Source organism: Pleuronectes platessa, chromosome 21, assembly GCF_947347685.1.
Source record: "Pleuronectes platessa chromosome 21, fPlePla1.1, whole genome shotgun sequence".
In the NCBI taxonomy this organism is placed as follows: Eukaryota; Metazoa; Chordata; class Actinopteri; order Pleuronectiformes; family Pleuronectidae; genus Pleuronectes; species Pleuronectes platessa.
Window position 1 is genome coordinate 16,341,825 of NC_070646.1, and position 27,261 is coordinate 16,369,085.

Genomic DNA, 27,261 nt, shown 5'->3' on the forward strand with positions numbered 1-27,261 from the left:
TACTCCTGCTCAAGGAGAATGTATCTCATATCGGCCACCACATCCACGTGTAGTTCACACTGTGGTCCCAGTACACTCAGTGGTTTAATGGATGAATTGAGAGATGGCAGTGTTGTACCAAATCAAATCTGGCCGCTGTGTATTCACCGAAAACAACAGTCGCAACATGTGACCTGATTGTCAATAAGCAAAATATCTACCAGTTGTTAGGTGCACAGAAATTCTAGATAAATGATTTTCTAGTGTTTTGTGTCATGGCGACATCAGAACCAACGTTTCCTTCTTCCCCTGTCGCCATTTAACATATGTTGGTGTAAGATTTCAACTTTTGAAGATGAGAAGTGTCCATCATGTTACTTTTAGTTTCTAAGCATCATGATCCCAAGGCATGAGTTTGCATAATTACCTTTCCCAGGGGGGGTATGTTGTCTATGTAATTTATTTGTTAGCAGGATTATGTAAAACCTACAGATTACAACTAAACGTGATGGAAGGATGATGTAAGGGTCAGGAAAAGGACCCCATTCAATTTTGGTGCGGATCTTTATTTAACTTTGTGAGCATCCTTTGACATTTTCATGAATTTCTCAAGAAAAATGCAGTGTAAAGTGCCTTAAGATAATGCGTATTATGTTTTGGCACTATGGAAAAATTATTGAATTGAATTAATTATCTGAATTTTGTGAGGGGTTAATCTTTTTCAGTTACTGTATAGACAAAGAAACTTGTTTAAACACATTGTTGCCTTCACTAGTTTAGTGTAGGAGAGGCTGTATGATAAACTGAACATGTATGCCAAGTACACCTGTTCCTATGGAAACCACAACCAGAATAGGTAATTTGTCATAATATAAAACCATATGTTATCTGATAATTCCCACAGTGTCTCATGAGCAAGAACAAGGTCTGCAGACAAAACATATAGAAAGTAATAAGTACACGATGAGAAAAACGATGGAAAGCATCTTCAAGACCCTAAAATACACCAGCCATAATGAAAAATTAAGCAACTCCATTATCCTGAGAATGTTAAAACAAATATCATCACAATCTCATCGATGCTACTTGAGCTTGAGTAAAAGGACAGAGCGGCTGGTTTATTTTGATAAGCGGAGTAGAAAAAAAACACACTGCTTGGTGATGCCATGTGCAGCTGGCAGTACCATAAGCAAACATCATGCCTTTCACTGAGCTATGAATCTTAAGTAGGGGGAAGTTTGCAGACAGAGGTCCTTGTGAATGTGATGGTGCTGTGGCTAAAGCTCCGGTCATGTCAGACTGTGTGGGAAACACAAAGAGGGGCAGGCCCAGTCACATGGGTCGTCCTGCTCCCAAAGGCACGGCTCTCCGTCCTTTCAATATCTCACTCGTTCCCTGGTTCAGTGGCAGCCCCACCCTCTCGTACGTACGTGCACGCACACACACACACACGCGCGTACACACAAACAAACGCAAACACACGTTTGTACAGCTATCTTAGTGAGGCCATTCATTGGCGTACATTCTCTAACCCCTAAACCCTAACCATCCAAACTAAATGCCTAATCCTTAACCCTAACCTTTACGTAAACCTAACCCTAAAACCAAGTCTTAACCCCCAAAAAGTCCATCAAAGGGGGGGTCTCAAAGTGAGGACCGGTCACAAGGTCCCCACTTTCCCAAAATGTAAACTCAAACTGGTCCTCACATAGATAGCTGTACAAGAGCACACACACACACACACATACCTCCACTACATTCTATTTATTCCACCGACTCAATATGGGTGCCTCAGGTCTACGAGGGAGGAAAAGCATTGAACCCATAAAACCAAGAGTTTAGATAGATGAGGGGGAAAAAATCAACCCAATGATTTATGCATAGGGCTGCGCCATAACAAAATGTAGACTTTCAGAATATCTTTAATGTAAAGTTCCCCTCAGGACCTCTTATGTGAAACAGATTAAAATGTTGTGCAGGTTTCACCTAATCACAAAACAACTGCAGTTTACAAGCAACTTACATGTTACATTTGCATAACAAGTGATAAAATTATCGACTGGCCATGCACAGCTTTTTCAACCTTGGCTCAAAGGTTTTTTTTGTATATTAAGCTTTAGAGATGTTATGTCCATCCAAAAATCCAAAACCAGGAGTATTTATTTCACCCTACTGTGCATGTCATGACATAAAAGTTATCTTCATATTAGCGTTTGAGAAGGTCAGGACTATGAACATTAGGTCACATACACATTTGGACCATCAGGCATTTATTATATTTTTAGTTTATGGCTTACAAACTCAAGGAATTGATGGAGATGAGGACGAACAGGGCATGACAGAGCATGCTTTGGCAGCACACTTACAGCCTGCTCCAGGAAGAACAGGGAGTGAAGGCAGGGGATGTTAGCACCAGGAATTCCTAGAAACCCTTGAAAGTTGGTAAATAGCAGAACAAATCAGTGCTCGTGCAAAATGCAGTCAGGCTTTTTTAGACAGACTATTTTGTCTGCTAACTAATAGCAGAGCAGTTATGGTCAAGTTAATATAAGAACTTTAACTTTTACAGTAGAAAGGAGAATGTAGGTTAATTTTTTGGGTATGTTTGGTGTCCAGGGATAATGCCGTATTCAGGAAGTATTCCAGCTCAACAGAGTGCAGACTGTAGGACTCTAAGCAATGGTCTTTTTTTATTCATAAATATGTAGTTCCATAGTTATCATTTAATACTTACAACAGGATTGTGCTACCTGACCTTGGATCGCTTTACATTTTGGTTATAACATACATTTTAACCGCTTGATCTAGGTTTAGAGATCATTTCAACTTTTTCTCAACTTCGAAATGCCTGCTAGGATACTGACAATTGCTGCAGCTGAAAGTCATGATGCACACAAGTAAATAAACCAAACAAAAATGATATAAAAATTCCAATAGGACTGAAATATAAAAATATGTATTTTTATATTTCAGTCCTATTGGAATTTTTTTATAGCTTATTTAAAATGTTATCCTTTACTTCATAGTCTTCATTTTTGTGTGTTAGGCATCTACAGTCTTGCTCTGCACAAAATGTTATTGAACCTGTACAGTGTCAATAAAATTTTTTTGAGTCTCTCGTTTTCGAGTAAAAACAGAGCTGTTGTGCAATTCTTTTGGTCACATTGCACCTGTTAACAAACCACTGGCACTGTTCTCTGAGGCCAACAGGAAAAGGTCTCCAAATAGCTTTCCCATGAGCCTCTGGTCTAAAATAAAATAAAGGGGCTGGCAGAAGCCGCCGACCACACTGGTGTGACTCTGTCATGGGAACCACGCTAAACAGTCTGTGGAGATTTCTGCAGAATAAATTAAACATCATCCTCCAGTATCACTAATATGAATGATAGTGCGTCCCTGTGTGTGTTTGTTTGTGTAGTTGTGTGTGTGTCAGGGCTTGCACACAGGTCCACCACATGCTCGTGGTTGCGTTGATGCCTTGTTGACTGAAACGCGATGAGTGAGAAGAGAAATAAGCAAATCGCATTAGAAGTGTGGGAGTGAAGAGCCAATAAGACCTGTAAACAAAAAAGGGTATGCTCGCCATTTATTGCCAAAGTAATCACACGCACGCACGCAGCACACTTCAACCAAAACATTTACATTAAACATCACACACCAGACCATTTATTAAAAGAAAACAATAATGCCTCACAACTTACAAAGCATCTCTGAAAAACCCCAACAGGCTCTATCCACCAGAGAAAAGGGAGAATTCCACTGAAATGAATCAGGTTTTTTGGGGGCGCTGGAGCTTTAACCGAAAGCACACCAGCCAGAGCCGTGCACCTTTCTCTGCTTCATTCTCAGACAGACTCTATTTTAGGGACCTCTGACGACTCCATCTTGGCCACATCTCCCTTTTTCCACTGTAGAAAAAAAGTTATTCATAATCCTCCCAATAACTCACCACTGTTTGTCCAGTGTGATAAAGCAAAGGGAGCGTTCACAATCTAAATTTGCATTCTTCAGAAGTGAATGGCTTTGTGGGCCCGAGTAATACATTTTGCGGCGTCTGTCTCCACCCACGGCAGGGAGGCTGTTTACATGGGGACAGCTCAGAGATCCAGAGAGGAGACAACGCTGCTAGCTTTCTCCCCGCAAGAGGGGCCTCCTTGGGTGGGCAGCGTTTCAACCACCGATGCTCCAAGACCCTTTCCCCCGAGAGGTTCACAAAGAAAAAAATTCTCAAAGGACAGATTTTGTACCAAATAGTCCGTTTTATGACACCGCTCTCCTCTCGCCTCCGTTATCTCGATGTCTCTGTAAAGGGGAAAGTTGAAATATGAGCCGAGATTGTTCTCAAAATAGTAACAAAACAGAAACAGAATGTCGGAGGGAATCCCCTTTAATCTCCTCTCCGCGGTTTCGGGGAACTTTAGAGTACAGGTCAACCCCAAGAGGTGAAAGGTCAGAAGTGGGGCATTAAACTGATTTGGGAGGTCACGGGACAGGGCCTCTGAGCCTGTACGGGTCTCAGCTATCTTGGCTTTTAGTAATCAAAAACACAAGCTGGAGTGATTCCCAGAGTATATTCCTAGATAATACAAGTGAGAAAGCTTTGGCACGCAGATAACGTGGAGAAACCTTCAAGAGGCTGCCTTTTACTGTGGTGAACAACTTGTTTTGGGTTGTAATGTTTGAGCCCACAAACTGTTTATTTGATGTCTAGTGTACTATGATGTTCTTAATCGGAGCATTTAGTTTCCACTAAAACTCGGTCGGCTATAGACAAATGCAGCTGAGGCCTTTATATGCAGCTTTTAGCCATCTTTAGAAAAGAGTGACCCGGTCTCTCCAGAGTGAGAGTGTAATCTCAATCAGCCACAGGGAGCAGCCCTGTAATGCAAGGAGTTATGGGTATAAAGAGGCTGTTGACATTTGATAGCCAGCAGTTAGTTACAGAACGGACTGAGACTAAACCACAGTAACGCAGCCCATGAAATATTATTTATCCAAGTATTTTCAACTGCAAAATATAGAGTCTACAAACAAATATAAAAGCAAGAGAAAGACTATCAGATTAAATGTGAGGGAATACATTGATACCTGATGCAGTTACCTAAACTGTAACTTCACTTACGAATTTTTGCTAAAGTGTCTCCATTGTCTTAGATAGGTGTGACTGAGCCCCACCTCCCAGCACAGCAGGGCTCAGACACACGTATCCACCGTCACGCAAGAGAACATGGCTACGTTGTCTATGCTCTTTGTTGATTACAGCTCAGCGTTCAACACCATTATTTCCTCAAAACTCTTCCTAAAGCTCAGTGATCCTAGCCTGAGACGTCCATCTGCAGCAGGATATATGACTTCCTTGTCGTCACATCTCCTCCCAGCTGATACCTTTCAATTCAGGTGTTTCATCAAAGAACAGTCATATTATTTAGTCTACAGCTCTAAAAAAAAAAACATTTAAGTGTTCAGTATCTCTTTAAATGATCAAAATGGAGCACCAGTCTTTTCAGTCTTTTCAGTGTTGATGCATTTCAGTGTTAGTTAGGAAACTACACTAGTACAAGTAATGTTGATATGGTATGGTACAACTGATATTGCTTGGAGTGGGGGAATGCTGTGTATGAACAGGTGATTGTACTGTGAAGTGTATTGAGGGGTCGATAAGACTGGAAAGGATGATATAAATACCAGCATGGTGTTAGTAAGTAAGTCATGATGGTGTAAAGAGAAAATCACCAATGAAACAAGGCAAATTGAAAACTAAAGCTTCAACACTCCATTTTAATTATTTCACCAATAATACTTTGTATTGACATATTTAGATCACTTAAAATGTGAAAATCATTATTCAACACTTTTGTTCTTTAATAAAATATTTATTGATGAAATAGTCTCGATTTTCAGAGGATTTTTTTTTTTACTTTTTCATATTCAGATCATAATTTGGGTGATCATATTTTACTCACCCTGAAGGAACGTGTAATGTTAACGAAATTGAGGTCAGAGAGGATTCTTTGACTGCCTTTGCCACCAATATGAATAGGGAAAAAAAGGACATTAACACTTAGATTGCATGCTGAGAGGAATTCAGAGCTGCTTGAGGATCACCTGCCAGTCCAGCGTCTTATCTCTTCGCTCAACTTCGCTCTGACTAAGCTGAACTTCTGCACGACTTTTTCTTTCAACAAGGAATTTACAGGCATCAAACTGAAACACTTTGTTCTACCCTCAGCAACCCCCGTCTCTGTTTTCTCCCAAAGCCTGGAGGCAGAACAAGAAGAGGGGCTTTACCCCACCACCTGCACTTCATTACACTGCTCCTCCATGACTAGGTACATCTCGTATCTTGTCTTCCTGCTTTTACATAATTCATGGGTCATAAAGTCAGGCTTCGAACATGAATCAGGATTGTTCTGTTTTACTTATATTCACATGATGTCAAAACGTTCTTCCATCTGAGCATTTGTGGAGCCAATTAAATTTTTTGATAGATTGACTTTTGAATGAGCCCAAAGTACTTAAAACCCTACATACATTTTATATCCCCTTTGGAGGAATCATCTACTTTTATAGCTTGTATATTAAACCCCACCAATTAAAATTGCTTATAGTTCCATAAAGCACAAAAAAGTAGTTTCTATCAAGCCATCATTTCCTACAGCAATGTTAAAGCCGTGCACACGTTTCCATGATTAGACTTAAAACAGGGATATTTTTCCTCTTAGGAAGTGTTGGATGAGATATGTTAGAGGAATGTTCCTGAAATCTGGACATCTTTATTCTCTAGTCTCCTTTAATACAGAAATCGAACTATATGCTGTTGCGACGACCTCTTGACATGCTGCTATTGTTTGGAGTCTTGCCTTTTGTCTCTGTGTGCCGAGAAAGAGTGAACATTTTTATTTCACCACAGTTTCAATGTCTCTCTGTCAAATACATCAAAAACTAGATATTTGCAACACTTCCTGCACCTGTTTCAAAGTGGTCCAATGTTTCTGTTGACCAAATCCATTTATTTGTTATAACAAGGTTTTTATTGGTAATTATTAGTAGGACAGGAAGATGCATTGAATGCCGTAGTGTCCTGGCATTTAGTTGATCACATATACCTAGTTTTACTTAAGTAAAGTAGACATACCTGAAACCTCACATTGCAGCTCAACTGCAGGCAGGCAGCACACACGCTCCCTGTGCGAACAGGAGCACAAGATACAACTGATCCACTAGGCAGCCATCATGCACCGCACATAAACCTAGTGTGTCCTGCCATGCCACAAGTCCCTTTAACATATTTAGACCTGATGTAGCATATGCATGTATATAAGACTGAGTGCAATGTTTGTGTTCTTCTCTCTTTGCAGCTAGATGAAGGCACTGTCACAAATGAGACGTGAATATTGTGGGTCAAAGTTCACTGAAGTTGATCTCAACTCAACACCATACTGCATATTGCTGTGCAACAGGAAGCAATAGTTATATTTACCCCTTGCTTAACATGAAAGTGAATGGGAGGGGAAGGTTCAGCCCTGAAACATTCATGTACAAGTGTAAGCGGGCCCTCAGATATGTTTGTGCTTTATATGATGTCAGCGTTTTCAAGATTTGGGACTGATGAAAAACATCACAATTAGCTGACATACTCAGAGGACAGCAAGACAATGCTTTATGGGAAATGTAGTTGATGATTTTGCTTTTCAGGGCTCTAAGACTGCATGCACTTGAGGGAAAAATACAAGAATTTAGAGTGAACGCAAAGTGTTTAAGCTCTCATATGTTTTTCACTGCATGTCTCTATCTTCTTCAGATGCTAAAAAATGTGAGTTTTTGTAAATGCCCCCCCTACAATATAAAGTACCTTTAATACAGAAAGACAAGGTAGAATACAGGCGCAACATTCCTGCCTCGAGCGGGGTGTGATAATAGAGGCTTCTCAGTGAAAGAAGTAGCTGAAGCTTCTATATATGGAGCAATATAAAAGACATTTTAACCAGACAATAAATTGGTGAAGATTTCAAAGTAATCTTAAACCCACCAGCTACCTCTCAGTCTTTCCTCTGATCCCATCAACCCATTCCATGCTGACATAAAATGCTACGCGCATGGGCATCCCTGACAGCGGGCCCTCCCCTCCATCATGGGTCATGCAATTCATCCCGAGCAGAGGAATTAAAGAAAGCAGAGATATCTTCAGATGTGAATCCCCTCCTAGGATCAGCGATGCTGTGATCTCATGATGTGCGCTGGATGTTTTCAGAATGTGTTATTCAAAGGAATCTCATACGGTGTAGCTGTATGGCTTTGGTATATCGCTCTGGGAACGGTAGCGTGACCTCTAGTTGACCCCTGTCTTACCCAGAGGAGGTAATCTGCTGTCAAGGAAAGAGCGATGAGTGATTTAAGGTCATGATACAACGCCGGCAGGAGAATCCGACGTGGCACCGTCCCGATCTGCAAGGTGCCATTAGATTAGGTTGGGTGGCCATGTTTGTCTGAGTGCTGGTATGTCTGTGTATTCTGAGAAAGGTTCTCTTAAATACTGCTTAACTCTGAGGTGTCTTTCAAGGAAAATGAAGAAGAAAAAAAAAAAAATTGACATAAAATACATGAACACAAACCAGAGGGATGTTTGAGTGACACTGGTTTGATGTTGCAGCTCTCCTGACACACGAGGCTGTTTGGAAATGAGCCTCATGCTTAGGTGTGACGGTAAAAAGGCCCCATGAGGTTGCCGTTGACAGGCTGCAGTAAACGTCACAGCCACGAACTCTCTGTCACACTGACAAAAGGCACACCAGCGAGCAGGTAACACACACAGAAGCTCTGGACAGCTGCTACTGAGAGTCAAACTAAACACAGCAGCTCGTACAGATTGAGACAGTGCACGCTGTGGTATTTTGGGGGGGAAGTTTTATGGGGTGGAAAAATGTACATAGTCGCTTTTCATGACGGCCAGGAATGGTTAAATCCCTGAAAACTAGCCATTCTGAGACATTGTAAGTGTCAGAGCTTTATTCTATATAAGTCCTGAATTTCACATGGGACCAAATGTAAACGACCAATAGCTCCAGTGTAGAACTCACTATGGGAAATCAAAAAATCTGGAGTTAATAAAGTTGTTTCCATTTTGAGTTCTGGTCTTACGGGAAGGTTTATTGTATTATACCAGCATTATAGAACAATGAGCATTAAAGGCTTTAGGCGAAGTGTCCAAGAGCAGACAAGTGGTTTTATCGATCATGATGGGTAAGAACACAACTTCACCTTCATCTAGCCATGAAAAGTCAAACTACATCTGGCAATTCAGTTATTACTGTGACTATAAAGTCTGGAAAACATCTGCTTGAAAATCGATTCCGACCCATGTGGTACATACTGGAGGATCCAGCGAACGTTGGGTCAATGACGTAATCTTCCAAACACGTATTACAACTAGGTGTTATGCATATAAATTCAAACATGATTCTGCAGCTCTTGGCACATTTATTCAGGCATTCATTCTGCTGGTAAATGAAAACAATTGGCAGTGTTTCCACAAATAGTTAACTTTTACGATTACATGATCTGTCTCAGACAAATGAATTCTTACCCTTTGAGTAAAGGTTGGGTTTACCAGGATATGCGCTTCTCAAAGCTAAAGAATGTCTGTTTTCGCCTAATCTGTGATCTCATCACTCTCGTGATTACAGAGAAGGCCACAAGTTATGCAAGGAATACAGAAGTAATCAATGAGGCAAGTCTTTGTATTAAAAATACCCGGAAAAATTGGGGTGTGTATGTTATTATACCAGTATAGATGATATGATAAAATATTATCGAGTAAGTCCAGTTTGAGTAAGACATGTATTCATTTTTAACAACACATCAAATCATTTTTTTTTACAGATGGTGCCTATCTTTAAAGGTAGTTCTTATCACACAGATGTCTGTTCATGTTAGCATTTTTCCAGGAAGTTTGGTTTTAATCAGATGTATGATGCTTTAAAAATTGGGTGAAACCTTATGATTGACAGCTGAGACTGACTCATGATTGGTGGATCGGTGTGTCAGCCACAATCGCTACTGTGCAAGATGTACAAGATGGCCTTGTACAGTTCATGGTCTGAACACTGACTTACAAGTCTCCCCACCTTAGAATTAACTGGTGATGTATGATGTAATTTAGTTAAATGTATTGTTTCACCCACAACCATAAAAATGCACTAAACCAACTGTGGTGCAGCTCCGGCCGTGTGCGGAATACTCATGTGAGGCCAACAGAAGTCCTACCTGCTCATCGGCTGTCAGAGCATTCCTGTTTAGAGCCACAGCCAAGTGTCCTCCACCTGTTAGAAAGAGACATACAGTAACTATAAACATGACCATATGCACTCAGTTTATACACTTCAGTTATAGGTTTCAGTACTGAGCAGGGGCAAATCCAGAGGTGGGACCAGGGGGGGCTCTGGTCCTAACCGAAGTCTTTTCTGCCCCTAAATATTCGTCACTTACTGACACTACTAACACTTAATGACAGTCTGTAAATAAGTTTTATTTATACGTGTTATTGAAGCACACAACGTGCTTGAACAAGGCCCAATTCTAAAAATATATTCAATAACATGTTGTTTTGCTCAAAGCTATTGAGCTAACGGTAAACAAGGAATTTATAAATTTGGCACCTTACTGAGGAAGGAATTGTGTATGGATGTTGGACATATAATTTCCCCCTCTGTGTAAATTGTGGCCCCCTCATGGCCCCTGATTTAGAAATAATTCTATATCTACCACTGCCCCTCAGTGCTAGTGGGGCTGCTGAACAGGACTGTATAATAAGTTTTGCATCAACATTGAGTGGTGGAGCTGGATGTGAAAACGGCCTCCATCCATTTAATCCCCCCATTTGATTGACAGTACATCAAAGTGAACAACCCATTGAAAGCTCCAGTTGATCCTGTGGATCTTGGATGCATTCTCTTATTTTCTTCCTCTGGTAGGGCAACAATCTGCCAAGATGCGTGTAATCAAGCGGCCAATAAATAAACCAGACCAGCACGACAAGAATGTTCACACAGTTAACGTGGATCCCGCAGAGCGCCAACAGCTCCGTCAATCCTAGTAGGATCCGGGAGAGGCTGCAACAGGGAAATGGCCACATTCCAGTTAATCGAAGAGTACTTGATTTCTGCGTCTCGAAGCTGAAAGCCTGTTATGCAACCATGTGGAGGCAACGTTTGAAGCTGGCGCAGAGTGATGTCAGTCAATTAATGCAAGGAAACAATGGAGGGCACCGCAAGCTGGAGTCTGGCTTGTTTGCATAGGTAGGAACTTAATTGTTTGGGGGTTTTGCAAGTCATCGGATTTTACTATCTTGCACAAGCAAACATCAAAAACACATAAAGACAAATGACACCGGCAATCTCAGCATGCACGTTCTTACATTCCTTCGATGACTGAAGCGGATGGAAATCTGTCAATACGCCCAGAGACTGAGATGAATTAAGCTGTAGAGTGCATCCTGGTTTCATATCAGAGCAGCCTAACTGAATGGGACCGCAAAAAACGTATATTTCCTTTAGTATAGTAAGTACTTTATTAAGTTGCTGAGTCACTGAGGAAACAACTCTGGATTGTATGGTTTAATAGATCATGTAAACATAATTCTTTCCCATGTGATAAGAGGACTTGGACTACGAAACCTTTCCAAGGAAATGACGCTGACATAAAGTCATGCTGGTGCTCTCAGCTACTTTAATGACAGCATCTGTCGCTGGAAGGAGCCAACAACAACAGCAGTAACCTCACATTTTATTATATTTTTATACATTACTATGTATTTTTATTTTACTGAAAGCATCTTTTCTAGCCTTCGGGGGAAGGAGGAGTGTCCTCCTGCTTTGTCAATACTTACAAGAAAGGACAGATTTGTGTCTTTTTTGGCATCGTATACATCCCTTCCTCCCCGGGTGATGGATTTAGTGTATAATCTGTTCCAGGATACAGACAACAAGGCCATAACCCAGTGGAAGAATTTGCAGCCGTGTCCATGTCCATTCATCCAGACCAGTGCCCATTCTTGACAGTTTTACTTTGGTCTTTTTCAGCCCCGTTTTGATCTATGTATGCACGCTGCTGAAGGCAGAGTGAGAGGATTCCAACCAGGAGAACCCAAGACCTTATCTCACTTAGATTCTTAGTACAGGGACACTGTGTACCCAAACATTACAAATCTCTCATTACAACACAACAATCTTAATTTGGTACTTTGGCCCAGGCCACCCTTGGCAGGGAATTTCTCTTTTGCATATGTGATGTGTTTAAGACCTTAGTGATTGTGAGACACACTTTCTGACGATCTTTCATAAAAATAAATTATTTATTTTCTTGAACATAGTGTATGAATAGTCAAGAAATAGCTGTGTGTGGGGCAAAAATAGAACCTGAGGTTTAACCCTGCCTCCTTTATTTCCTTAGCCTGACGTTGTCAGACTCACAATTCTAGTCAGAATGTGAGTCTGAGACCGCTCCATTGGGCTGTGATTATGGGGCGTGTTTCAACTGACCAGGAAGTAAAATTCCTCTTCGCTCAATTGGATAGACCTACAACCAATCAGAGCAACGTAGTATGTGACGTATGCTAAGCAAAAAATTGTGAGTTATTTACTAACGCCGGGTTCACACCGGACGCTTCAGCGCAGCGCCAAGCCTTAAATAACAGCTGGCTCCCATCCACTCCCTTGGAGGCTGAAGCACCGCGAGGCAGCCTTGGTGCAGCGCGGTGCTTCAGCCTCCGGTGTGACCGGCACAAAGCCGTGCAGCGATCTACTGGATCAACGGGTGATATTATTAGCGCTGCCCGGCGGTTCAGCGTCGCTTCAGTGTCCGTTGTGAACAGCCAAGCGCCGGGGCGATAGGGATTAGCGCGGTGCTTTGGCGTCGCCTCCACGTTCTGTGTTCCTCTTTCAAAATGAATGCGCTGTCGATGTCTTCTAAAACAGACTCAATGGCAGCATCTACACATCTCAGCTCGCCAGCGGCAGGCATGTTTGTTGAAAACAAATTCAACCCAAGGGCACTTTGATGACGTGTCTGATTACGTTACCGTTGATCATCTGTCAATCATCGTATAAAGCCCGCCCTGACAATCTGATTGGCCCGGTCGGGCATAATTTTTTCCCAACGGAGCGACTCCAGACCGAACTGCCCGACCAAAAATGTTGTGGGCGGGGCTAAGTTCGTCTGGCATCCAGGCTATTATTTCCTACCTACACTGACCAAACGTGAAGTGGGCATGATTTCACTTTAGTATTGTGGTCGAGCCGTCTCACATAAGTGCATTGACAGAAAACATGAACGCAAAAGCCAAAACATAATCTGCAAAAGCTACATAAGGCAAACATGACAACAGAAGTGAACGACAACGGATGTGAACAATACAAAGCAGAGGTACTGTTCACTGCAGCAAGTTTTGAAATGTGACTATATTTCTTAAAAGGGTTTAAAATCATTGTTTGCATAACTTGAATTTAATAAACAGATACCTGATCAAGCCAACCGCGGTTTAAATGTGATGTTTGTCTACTTTAGGTGTCATGGTACAGTTACTTGGAGCACCCACAAATAACTATGCTCCTGTCCTTATGAAGGATGCAGCAAGAGATTGTTCCAGTCAGACACATCAACAGAAGTCTCTCCCGAGTGTTCATGTGAAGAGTGGCACCTGATTAGAGCAGGCCGAGCAGGACATCATGTATTAATTCCACTCTGCACAATCTTTTTACAGCCCAATCGTCACCTAATGCTCTCAAACTTTATTGGCTTTGTCCGGTTGACATCTTCTTCACTGTCTTCTCTGTGCGGGCTGGCAGGAGACGTGACTTGAAATAATACAACGGTTATTTTTAGCAGAATTTTAAGCCATAATAGTTGCTCATATCGTAGCTGGAATTAAAATATATACAAGATGGCCTCTCTGCAACAGCTACAACCCCCCTGCCATTCTCTCCAATGACACTTTGAGGAAACACATCACTTCCTCATCACGGTTCACAGCCGGTGTCACAGAAGTGCCGCTCAATTACCAGTCTTAGTGGCCGGGGGAAGCCACCAACCGTAAAGGCGGCCACAAAAGAACCAGGTAGCATTCAACAGGAAACATCACCTCGGCCAATTACCCATGAGCTCATATGTTGCCAAAACAGCCATTAATCCGAGCGGTGAGCACACAGAGGGTTAGTGTAGCTTCCAAGGCCTCTGCCAAAGGTGAGAGCGCTCACAGGGCGAAACACAAAGGAGGACGTAGGTGATACGGCAAATAAAAGAATTGATCATTTATTATGGTTTTCTGGAAGACTAGCTCAGCCTCTTAGAGCATGTGGTGAAACAGTACAGTCTTCATTCTTTCTCTACATTTACAACCAAGCCTTCGCCTGAAAATGATAAAATTCACTTTATTTACTTTGAACAGACCTTTTCCAGAACATTCCATCGCCGTCTGTCCCACGAACTGTTGTCATGTTGAGACCCCAATAATACAAACCAGTCACAAGATGGAGGCTTGACATCTTGCAAACTTTCTAAAGGTATGTGTAGGATGACAAACGATGAAGGCTTACACGTGAAAAAAAAAGGTTACAAGTGAAACCAGACTCATTCCACACTTCAGTGCGTACAGCGCTTGGAAAAATGGCAGAAACACCACTTATGTCACAGATCTAGGGAGACACGTGTCCCGTCATCACCAGAGCTCTGCTGAAGAACTGGACGAGCACAAAACAACCTGGAATAACATGTCGTCTAGACATCACACCACTGTGGCTGAAAACGGTTGATTTTGAGACATAACTGAATCAAGGGGAACTTGGCTGAGAGCATCTCACTGGTAGTAAAGAGGCTCCATAGTCTGCTGTTTAAAGAATTCCCTGCAGTGTCTGAGGAACAGGTCAGGACAAAAAAGGTTCAGGTCCGTAAGGCATGTAGTACTGGCATCAAACTATAGAGACTAGAGATGACAAAAGTGTAGAGACATGCAGTTATACAAGTCTAAAATTTTCTGAATTGTAAAGATAAATCAAAGAAAGACTTAAACTGATTATTATGTATGGAGTACGGAGGACCAAAGCTGCCAAAATTGAAAGTAAATAAAGAAATCAATAGTATATAAATTCATATATACCCAAAAAATACTTAAAAACATAAAAATCTAAATCCCAGTCTACCCCATTTGCATGTTGAAGTGTCTTTTGGCAAGATGCTGAATGGGTTTGCCTCTCATAGAACAAAACAATTATGAAGTGCTGCTTATAGATGTGCTTTGAAGAATGTGTGTGTGAATGGGTGAAAACTGTAAAATAAAGTGCTTTGAGTGGTCATCAAGATTAGAAAACCATTTACCATTTAGCTGTACTCCATCTGGTGAATACTATGAATATAGATATTATATATTTTTATAGTTCTGAATACGACTGGGCGTTTTTGTAGCGAGTACAAAACACGTGCATACGCCTTTTGACTCTGCATAGCAGGAAAGGCGCAGGTGTAACTCCTTACATTTACAATGGCTGTGTTCCACTTACGTGTCCCAGGGAGACATTCCAGTGAAACAGCATGTGCACACTCCGAGCCTTGGAACTGATATACCTGAGTGGAGCGCTGCGATCACTCATTCTTATAAACTGCACCTGGACGTGTCCTGCTAAGACGTGTTAAAGTGTCTGAGTGAGAAAGCCCTCAGCAGGCGATGGTGGATGTGAGGTGGTCTCGGCCTCTGCATCTCAATAATGTGTCAGTCATCCATACCCATCGCAAAAGTAGGTGTGTTGTTCTGTAGGACCTTCTGTGATGAGAACGTGTGGTTTACAGTCGTACATAAATGATTTGAATAATTTGTGAGTCTGAAATATCTCCGCAACTATTTGGTGTATTCCCATGACATTTTCTGCAGACACTCATGTTCTGACAGTTCCCTGAATTTTTCATCAGGTGCAATCATAGAGTCCAAATTTCAGTTGGTTTTTGATCTGTGAGGAAACAGCAGGACCAATGGTATTCCCGGTATCGGTTTCTTTCGCTGATCAAAAAAATGCTAAAACCAGAGACTAAGATTGTTTACAGGGTAGATATTTTCTGCTTCTCGGCATATTTCCAATGACACGTGAGCATGTTGACAGTAGTATTAACCTAATAGACTGACGGTGGCTGTAGATTGCTAAGGCCCTGTTCACATTAATGCAGATATTTTGAAAAAGTACATTTGTCCTCTGCAAATGATCTTTTAAGTCACTTAAACAAATATTTTTATATCTCACTTCATCTTTCTTACAACACTTCACTGCGTTCTAAGTGAGATGTGTACAATGTTTTGTCATTGTCCGTTGTAATAATAAATTTTTCTTTGCCTTTTTACCGTGTCTGCTGTGTCAGTCCTCCTTCCTGGTCTGATCAAGAGAGGTGGTGGAGGGTGGAGCCTGATTAAATACAGAGGGCCACTAAATGGACCAGTCCAAAAGCTGCATTAGAATGGGGGGGAGGATGCGTTTTTTTGTGTGGTTTTTAAATTATTCCCAATTGATTTTACACTAGAATGGTTGTAAAATAGTTTGATATATATGTCTCCTTGTTTTTTAGTAGAGTTTTGTTTGTGGCGTCCCCTGATGAGGCTGCTGTTGAATCCAGGCAACACAATATGTCTTAAAGGAGCAGTCCCCAATTTCAACTGTTCCACCCATTAATAATAATAATTTTATTTGTGAAGCAATTGTCAAATCAGGTAACAAAGGGTTTTACAACAAACAATGCAAAACTCATAAATAATATGAATAATAAAAAAAACACTGATAGCTACTAGCCAGGGTATGATAAAAGCTTTTTCATAAAGATGTGTCGCAGGAAGTGAATAAAAACCAATTCTCCCAGTCTAATCTCTTCTGGCAGATTGTTCCAAAGTGTAGTGGACCCTTACTGCAGAGGCCCTATCTCCTTGGGTTTTCAGACTTCGGAACGATTGTCAACGGCCTACCAGCGGATCTCAGACCGTCCGCCTGGCTCGTAGGAAAATTAATGTTCTGAAGGGAGGGGCCAGCGCATGCCTGGCTTTAAAGTAATTAAAATAATTTTTAAATCAACCCTAAAATAAACAGGCAGCCAGTGTAAGGATGCCTAAACGGGAGTTTGCAGTAATAAATGCAAGAGGAAATAAGGGCGTTAATTTTTTTTTAAGTCTGTATGTGAGATTAAAGATGTAACAATTGGTTTTATTTCTTTAATGATAAAACTTGAGTACACAACCTTCTTAATGTGGGGTAACGAGCACAGGGTTCTGGCTGAGAACTTGGTTAATGGTGCTAGTTCACAAGCATTGTGGGTTTTCCTTTCATATCTCAACCCAACCCAAGCCTGATGCAGTCCATGGAAACAGAAGCACTGACTTTGACAGGGTGAACACTGACTTTGTTTGTTTCTCAACCATTTGTTCCACTGCACGTCAAGCTGAATTATTAGATGGAGCAGAAACCCTCACTCGCAAGTATGACTTTCTGCTCCTGGCTCACATTTCAATTTTGAGACAAAATAAAGTTTTGTGAAATCATTTATTTCCATTGGTTTCAATCACTGCAGAGGTAGCTTCTTTGTATAAATTGACATTATGCAACACTCCCAGATCTACAAGTGCTCACAGCCATTATGATTCAATACTTGAGGACCTGTATGGGTGTGTTCGCTGCATCAGGTCCTCTGGTGCCAGCAATTAATTATCCGGACAACCAGCCAGACCAATGCAATTCAGATGTTCTAAACTGTGCAGGTCTGCAAACGTAACAAATCCTCTTAATATGTCCAAGTCTTACCTTTCATTAAACAAAGTTCAATAGCTTGTTTACACCAGGCCGGCGTGTCCACCCAACAAACAACACCACAGGACTGTAGGTTTGCCAGAGAGCCAGATCAATGTTTGTTTACTCTGAGCAAGTCATTGGTGGGGAATGCAAGCTGTTTGGGGCTGAACGCTGCCGATACTGTGTGTGTGTTCATGGCCACACACATATACAAACACTGTTTGATTGGCTGCATGTAAAGTGTATACATTGTTACTTAGGGCCAAACAGTATTTACAGCAAAAACGTGTAAGCACTTGAGCGCCACTGTGTGTAAACTCAGTACGCAAACCCATTTAGCATAATAAATATGAAATGGTGACATGTTTATGCAAATGTAATTAGCAAACTAATGGGCTTTCCCGTCAACAGATATTGATTGAAAACATCTGCTTGTTGTGTGAGATCATCACATTCCTCAGGAAAGGTTGCATTACAACGTTCGAAGTCTAATCAGGCACGGTGAGCCGTGTTCTGCCAAGTCAGAAACAAAATAACACACGTTATAGAAAATAATAGCTCGTCACTCTATCACTTATTTTCATAGAAACTCTGCGATCAGCGAGATCAGTGTCCAAACTCACCAGTCACTTAAACGTCATTCTATAAACACTGCGTCGCACTGTAAACACATGTATATTGCAGCATATGTGATCAATTTAACTGTGGCCAGATGCCTGGGCACATTCCTATAATAGCACATTTTGAACCCCAAAATGTATAAGTCTATTTGAGTGGGAAGCGAATTGATCTGCTCTTATGTTAAGAGGAAAATCAAAGTCGTCGCTTTTTAATCGTTCTGCCAAATATGCTTTTAAAGCACTGTCAAATCAGCCTCACTGTCTGTTTAATACAAAGCTAATGCAAGGGACATATTTCTATGATGGATTTTGCTTTGTATCACACAAATCTACATTTCCCAACACAAACCAAAGAATGGTGAGTTGTTTCTTACACACTTCAACGCTTTTTATCTTATGTGTTGAAATCCTCCTCATGTTCTGATAGTCATCAATAAATGAAGTCGTCTGACTCAATGGTTTGGACGTGGGGAGCCTATAGTCACTGTGGTTGTTGGTTAAATACAAGAAGCTCTGGAAATTGTTGGAAAGGGATCATTTGCAAAGGCTTATGGGATGATTAGTCTCTTGACTCTTAGAATAATTATGTACACAGCCTTCTATCTTTGCCTTTTTGTTGTCTGTTTTATCCGATAGTCGGGATTCATCTGATGGACATCCTGGTGCCAGACTTAAAACTCTTTCTCCAAGGATTTTCTGACACCTGAATAGAGAAGATGAATGGGAAATTTACTTCCGGAACCAGAGCCATTGTAAAAGTGGGCAGGTCGCTGTTACGCTCTAATTGCTTATATGACAGAGGCGGGCTAAGGACGTGTACTGCAATCAGTTGCCACGGGGAGATTGTAATATTTAGGCATTTGCGGAGTGATTACTAAGGCAACACACTTCTGTCAACGAATTGAAGTGTCATAATGCAGTCTGACACAATGTAAATCCTAACAGTTAAAACTCCAAGTGCAAATCGTTTTTCCCTTTTTCAAAAATATCTTCACATCACAGGGTTTCATTTTGTACTAAATATTCCAAATAGTTAGGATAACTTTCTGAGAAATACTATCCTCATTGAGTGTTGACTGATCCATCAACAAAAATACATTTTCCTGTCCAAGCTATCCAGCTGCACTGGCAACATTTCAAAGACTCAAGTTTAGATTTTATGGCCGGTGATGATCAGTGGCTGGAACCTGACAACAAAAACACCAGATTTATTCACAAATTTACAAAGTCTTTGGAAATAATCTGTCTCTGGTTAACCTGACTGATTAGAGAGTAAATGGAGCTGACAATATTGATCTTCTCATGTAATCTCTGCAGGCCGACCCGATCTGTTTCCTAAACTAAACAGGATCCTCTCATCTACTGTGCATTTATGTAAAGCAGCATTATTCCATATCTGAGCCTTTGAAGTCAAAGCAAATGGCCTAACCCGAACCCTAACCCTTGGCACAGGTATGAATGTGAAGGTCAGGAAAACGCTGCGCACTGAGCGAAAGGTTAAGAGACTAGAAAGCATCTCGCTCGGAGCGCGGATTACGTCTCATGAAGTCAATCCCTTTAAGCCATGTCACAAACCCAGCAAAGTATTAGACAGATTCCGCTGCAAGAATTCATCATGACATCTTAAAACCATTTTGCGCAAAGCAGCAGAATAATATCATTACCGTTTGCGGAGGTGTTGCTTCAAATGCCAGAGCTGTCGGTAACTTTATCTCCGGGGCTTTTTGATGCTCCTTTCCAAATGATTTTCCCCTCAATTCAGAACATCACATCTGACCCTTTCAATTGGAGGTCAGTGCCCATAATAGGCACCAGAAGACCACTGCGCGTCCTTAGAATAATTTGGATATGAGAAGTTTTAATTGCATACTTTTACACAGCAGCAGTGATTAAAAACTCAAATCTGTATATTGTTAAAAGATCATTATACCTCATTGAGACATACCTGTGTGGTTGCAGGAGCCTCAGAACAGAAGCTGGGGTGCAGATTATCTCTAATTTGATGACATTACTCTCCCTCACTTTCCTGGTGATGATTTCCTGAACATCCGTACTGGACTGCAGTTTTCTTGTTTCCTTTGCTTTAGCATATCACCCTGCTCGTGATCATGGGAGTCATTCATCCCCCCCTGATGTTTTTACTTGACTGGGCAGGTGGCATTCTCTCACTAACACACACTCCACGTGTAGGTTTATGCTGAACGTGACATGTAAAGCAGAAGACATGATAGTAATAAGCCCTCATCTATTCCAACTAACTCAGGGCTATTATACAGTTGAATTTGAGTAAAGATATTAGACAGCACAATAATGCTACTGTGTGCCTCCGCCCTGCCAGCATCCTGGAAGCACTCCCATCTTTAAATGGGACAATGCAGATCACTTCACTTTGAATTTACGATACGTCTGGACGATGGAGGAGAGATGTAGCTCCTGGCACATGCCTCTGCTCTTACAGCCTGAAATTTACATGGGAGATATGAAAAAACCTGACAGCAGCACTCACAATACCATGTAGAGTAACAAAAGCACAAGTGCAGGATCGAAACAGATGTTTTACATCTGGACCGACTTCTGCTAAATCTAAACACAATACTTATTATTTCAATTACTCCCGTCTTACAATGTAATTAGACATTGTAGGAAAACCCATAAGCTGCATTTCAGCAGCCCAAATGATGTGGAATACGCGTGCCAGTTCAGCTTACTGGAACTCTAACTGGATACATGTGGAACGATGTGTCCAAGTGCTAATTCACGAGAAAGCTAGCAGCATGCAGCCAGTCTGTGTGGCATTGCATGAACTGTCCGTGAGAGGTCAAACCCACAAACACTTAACCACAGTTCCACTAACTAGATGAAGGTTACCACCTGTATGCAGTTAATCTTTATCAGGCTTAAGCCTTAATTAGGGAATTAATGTGTGTGTTAATTTAGACTTATATATCGTGATCAGTTACATGTGAGTGTTAATTGATGTGAGTAGTTGCACGTGAATGTTAATTAAGACTAAATTAATGTGAATAGTAACATATGAGTCCAAATGAATGTGATAACTAACACAAGTCTTAATTGAGTCTTAATTAATGTGAGTAGCAACACATAAGTCTTAATTAATGTAATTACTAACATGTAAGTCTTAATTGGGTCTTAATTCAGTTGAGTAGTAACATTGAGCATGGTGTAAATGACAGAGTTTCGAGTCAGATATGAATGTCGGGGCTTACAGACACTTGTATGAGCAATTGGGAGGCATTTTATGTTTTTCTTTCTTTTGTTTTATTAAGTTTGAAGAAGGAGTTCCATTTACTTCAATTGGATTGGATTATTCTGCAACACAGTGTATTCATTTCCTATCATCCAGATATATCGATAGTCATTAATCATCCAAATTGTACTTTGCCTAAGTAAACCCATGACCCATACATCAGTAGCACCTTGTTGTTTGCATGGTGGCCCACAGCGAGCCACACTCATGCAGACTAATGCAGAGGACTTAGAGGAAAAAGGAGAGGAAACATCAACACATGTGAGTGTTAAGTGAATGAGTGTGTCTTGAGGGAAACCAAAGCGAGTGTTATCTGAGGAAGATAACAGGACACGGTGTAAAGGACTTTTTGGCACAGAACGGCTCAGAAGTTGCACCAGGTGGGTCCGAACACCACGGGACAAGAGAGCTGTTAAAACTCAGCCGTGGAATACACACGATGATGAAAATTAGCAGGTCAGCTCGCAGGTCAAGTTGACCAACAGGCCAAATAGATTCAGATTATCAAGATCAGTTCTGAAAAAAGCTCTTTGAAATACGAGCACGGCACTCAACATAAGCCCCGACAACCGATTATATGGCCAAACTATTTAGATGATTTGTCTCCTGCCGTTTCAATGATCTGCCTCCCAGTGAAACCCAACACTGACGGCTGCATGCTTTTATCCATCGAGTCCAACACGACCAGTGGCCTGTTGTCAAACATACAGTGTCTTCAGTGAAACAACTGACAGTGATTTACCTCAGTGAGATATGAGCTATCTCCCAGAGGAGAAACTTGAGGCACAGTAATACTGTTCCTTCAGCTCAGAGGAATTCACACTAAATCACAAAGAGAGAGAGAGAGAGAGAGAGAGAGAGAGAGAGAGAGAGAGAGAGGGCTTCAACCATCTGGGGCTCTATTCAAATCACAGGCAGACAAACACACGCATACAGGGAAGATGGTTGTACACACTAAACACTCAAATTCTGTATTTCAACCAGTGATAATTAGTGTTGGATATCATTTGGGGGTGTTTCAGGTACGGCTGCTTAATCAATCCTTAAAACTGTTTTGGCACTTTAACGGTGCCTAAACCAATTATCTGTAAAAAGCACAAAATGATGATTGGAGATTAATACAGCTTGTTATAGCTAAGGCAAATTGGAGGTTGAAATTGATCACATTAACTGTTACAAGTTAAAAGTATGCTAAATATATAAATTGCTGACAATAATCCATCAATTCATTTTCCTTTCATTATGCTACGAAGGGTTTATTCTAATCAATGCTGCTAAATACCCTTATCTTTCTGATGTTGGCATATTGCACTTCTGTCCGTCCTGGGAGAGGGATCCCTCACATGTGGCTCTCGCTGAGGTTTCTACGTTCCTTTTACCCAGGTACATGTTTTTTTTGTAATCGTTATTCCTTACTGTTGTTTAGGGTTAAGAGCAGAGGATGTCACACCTTGTTTAAGCCCTATGAGACAAATTGTGATTTGATGTGTTAAAATTGGCTGTACAAATAAAAGTTGATTGATTGATAAATAAGTGCAAAAGTCAAATTTACTTTTAAAGTAAAAAAAATACAGATTCGATAAAACCGAGCCAAACTACAATGGATTTATCAGTAAAAAAAGTGTAAATAGGCTAAAGCTCCAAACTCATCATCTATTGTCCCCCCCCACTGCCGGCCACATCTGTTTTAAGGCGAACATGGAGCAGCCCTCTGCTGTAAAATGTTTCCCATCTTCCGCCAGTTGCCTCATTAAGTTTGTCGTTTTCCTCCCTTCCTTCTTCTTCTTCTCTCACTTTACCGGTGGATCGCAAACAACAAGGTGCAGACCATCAACAACTCTACAAGCTGTTGGCAATCGCCTGGACATTTGTTCCCCGTCCCCATGTCGCGATCCTTTCATGTGAATTTCAGCCACGCTTTTAGCAGTTCAGCTTTAAGCATTTTGTTGTTGTGTTGACTCCAGTTTGAGCTACTAGCTAACTCGTTATGTGCTGCCAGAGCCATGCAGAGGGTGTGTTGCCCCCACAGTTATGTTTAATGTTAACGAGGCTTGTGTGGTAATATCTGTGTTGCCTGGAATTAGGGCAGCTGTTTTAATGCAAAGCCTCTGCACCGAAATTTGCATTGTGACTGGGTCTGGTAGATTTAATTTCACAACCCTAATGATAGTTTGTCACGGAATTTTTTAGATTTAAACTAAATAAAACGAAACTCATGAAATGTGGTGTCATTGTGGTCTCAAATAAAGAAGGTGCCTTTCCAGTTTGTACAATGGTATGTAATCTTAAAGTGCCACCACATGTTTTACCAGCACTTGATGGGGACACACTGATACCGTAACACTGGCGATGTACAGACACACAGACACACACACACACACACACGGACAAAAAAAATAATAGCCTGCATGCCAGTGTAGCTGGAGGTAGGGTAATTATATGACCTTTAGGATAAGAATATGAAAATGTTCAGTTCCACTATCTACAAGAACCAGGGAGTGTATCCTCAGTGGTCATGCTGCTCTGCAGTGGAGAACACTGGCAGCTGCAATAACGTTGAGTCAGTCAAATTGACAGTGAATAAGAACCAGGACGACTGTATTTACAAAGTAAAGGGATTGTCTTGTTCTACTGCAGAGCAGACTGACATGGGCTCTGTCAATGAAAACATTACAGTCTGGTCTCAACAAGTAAAAAGAAAACACCCTATCACAAACTTCACAACACAAGTGCAACAGTAACTGAGATGACCACAGCTTAGAAGAATTAAATACATTTTAAACAAATGCACAAGGAAATTACGATTGCAATTTCAATGACAACATATAAAGAAATATTTAACATCAGTTGAGTGGACAAAAACTAAACTTCAAACATGTCTGAAAACTCAAGAGACTGCACCTCAGACTTAGCACCACGATGCCTATAAATAGAGCATCACGCTCTGCAGTGCTCTATCTGTCGAGCAACACGCTGCTGTGGCCTTTTGTTTCCTCAATGTACAGCACTTCAGCTATCAGTCGCTCAAAAGCTTTGGAAGCAGTTTCCTCTTCCTCACGTCGACTGCACTGACCCGTTGAAGGCCTAAGCGAGTGAGGACTCTTTTATTCTGCAAAAGTCACACGGGTAATGTTTGTTTTTTAAGTCGGGCCGCGGAGCGAGGCCACTTCCTCCAAAGAGATCTTTTAAAACCCCAAAACATAAACTGTGTCATTACTCTAAATTGGGTTTTGCCCCATGCCCATAATAGTAAGCAAACAAGTTCCAAATCCACGAAAACACATGAAAACGCCGCAGCCCGAGCTCGCACCGTCGTGCCGCAATCATGTTATTAATGGAAGAAACCAGATTGTTTGGATATCATATCCCCATGATAATTAAATCCAAATGTTTTGAAAGGAAAGCTTATCCAGTACATGACTGTTGGCTGCATCACAGATGAATTGATTCAGTGTAAGTAAATAAACACAAGGATAAGAGGGTTTGAACACGACCGAGAGCACACTCTAACCCTGTTTCTCTGGAAATCCATGGAGGCGAGTGATCGTGTTATTATGACATCAGAGTACCCTCGTGGAGCGTGAGTGAACCGAGGCAGGGGGAAAAAAGACACGTTTGACATCAGCTCTCGTCATGTACACTTATAATATCACACTTTCTGCAAAACACGTTGCATATCACATCACCCGTATTCCTCAAATAGCCGTCGTCTTGCACAAACAAGCAAAAAAGCTCCGAACCTCCGCACAGGCCTCGGAGTTTGACTCACCAGCATGTGCTGCTTGGCCAGCTGCTTTCCATAAACTGTAATTGGATTCACTTGTTTTAATTTACTTCACTACTGTAGGCTCCGTCCATAACTCACTTCAGATACGTGAGCAGCATTTCACGTCCAATTTCCTGTGCGGTAATTACCCGGCGGAGAGAAGCAAAGAGAAGCGAGTGTCTCCTCACACCCGCTGCCCACTGCTCCCACAGCCTCTAACGGCACACGGCCTGCCACCACACTGGTTTTGCATGATGCAGATGTGATAGGGACTTCCTTCCTGCTGCCAGAGTCCCTGTCAATGGAAGCAGCTGAGTGTCACTGGGAGTAGTGATAGTGACACACCCATAGAGGAGGTGAGGACGTCATCATGTGGCAGCAAGTAGAACATCTTATCACTGAGGGAGTTTACATGCACACTAGTAGCCTGGTTTTATACTGATCTTAACCTGTGATCATCTTTGGGTTTTGATGTTTATATGGAGCATATTCATTCATGCTCCTCTGTAATATTCTGTCAGTGACTTGGTGGCAAGTAATGTTCCCGCTTGCCCTTAAACCTTTTTACATCTTGGAAACATTGTGCAACAGCATTTCTTTCTTGCATGGTACAGGGTACAACACTCGTAAAACAATGAGGGTTCCAACACATTGGTTTCCGAGGCATTCAGGACCTCACACGTGACTCCCCAGTGAAGAAGAGTGTTAGCTCGCGGGCTAACCGGGCCGGTGGAGCCCGGCTAGCGTTAGCTCGCTGCTGCTACCCGTCAGACATTTAAGTGGCCGCATAAACAAGGTGCAGCAGCAGCATCCTTCAACAGTGTGGAAGGATGCTGCTGCTGCGCCAGCTCAAGCTCCCACTGCTCCCACTGCGGGGCTGCGCTGGGGAGCTGGGGCTCTCGCAGCCAGGCTCACCGGGGGTTAGGGGGGCGGGGAACTCAAAACAGGTCAATCTGAGGAGGGCTGTTTTAGACAGGGTAAAAAGGTACTGTTTTAAATGATCCTTGTGGTATTAAGACCAAAATATGTTACAGACATTTCATTAAGACCCCAAGGAGCCATATCAACTGTGGTGAAATGGGCATAATATGTCCCCTTTAATGTTGGTTAGCTGAAGTGTATGAGTGTAAATGGGATACTTGCTTCCTTCCCATCCAGCATACCTGTCACTTCTGTATGGACTGAGTTACTTCAGTGGTGGAGGAGGAAGGCAGTTTAGCCTCCAGCTCCCTGTTTACCATCAGTAGAATAATAGATGACGAGATGATGACAATACAATTTGATATCTCCATTCAGTCTCACCACTGTACATCACCACGTTTTATTTAGATTGTAAAAATGATTGAACACATAATGTGTTAAATACAGAAAAGGAATTAAGGAGGATTCGGTGTCCCTTCTAAAAACATATCAACATGTTGTGCAGGAATAACGCACATGCTTACAAGGCTGTTATTCTCAGATATTCTCATTCTGAACATGTGCATCATACTTTTGAACTCCTGTATCTGACGGTAAATTACTCATAACTTCATAACAGGGAACAGCATAATCAAATTTGCGTAATGGTGGAAAGACTCAGTGGTGGGCCGTTATGGGCTGTTACTTCAGACAATTACCGAATGACATGCTGGTATTCGAGTAGGGATTTATATTGAAATTACCAAACGTGTAAAAACTATTATTCTAAACAGAAATATGGTGTAGGGCTGAAATCAAACAGGCCCAAAATGCAGGTGCTACAGCGATGGTTACTGAGGGAGGAGGAAACGTGTGAACATGAGGAGTTCCCGATGGAAGAAACAAAACACAAAATACTGA

At 41.6% G+C, this 27,261-nt stretch overlaps 1 protein-coding gene across 2 annotated transcripts in view; it reads right to left on the reverse strand.

Annotated features, from left to right (window-relative positions):
- myocd (myocardin) overlaps positions 1-25,724 on the reverse strand; it is a 117,807-nt gene extending 92,083 nt beyond the window's left edge. For both annotated transcript variants that reach the window (XM_053413879.1, XM_053413878.1), the window contains exons 1-2: positions 25,444-25,724; positions 10,243-10,298 (exon numbers count right to left, since the gene is read on the reverse strand). The gene's annotated coding sequence lies outside the window, so the exon portion shown is untranslated. The remainder of the gene's footprint in view (positions 1-10,242; positions 10,299-25,443) is intronic.
- Positions 25,725-27,261: the final 1,537 nt, after the last annotated feature.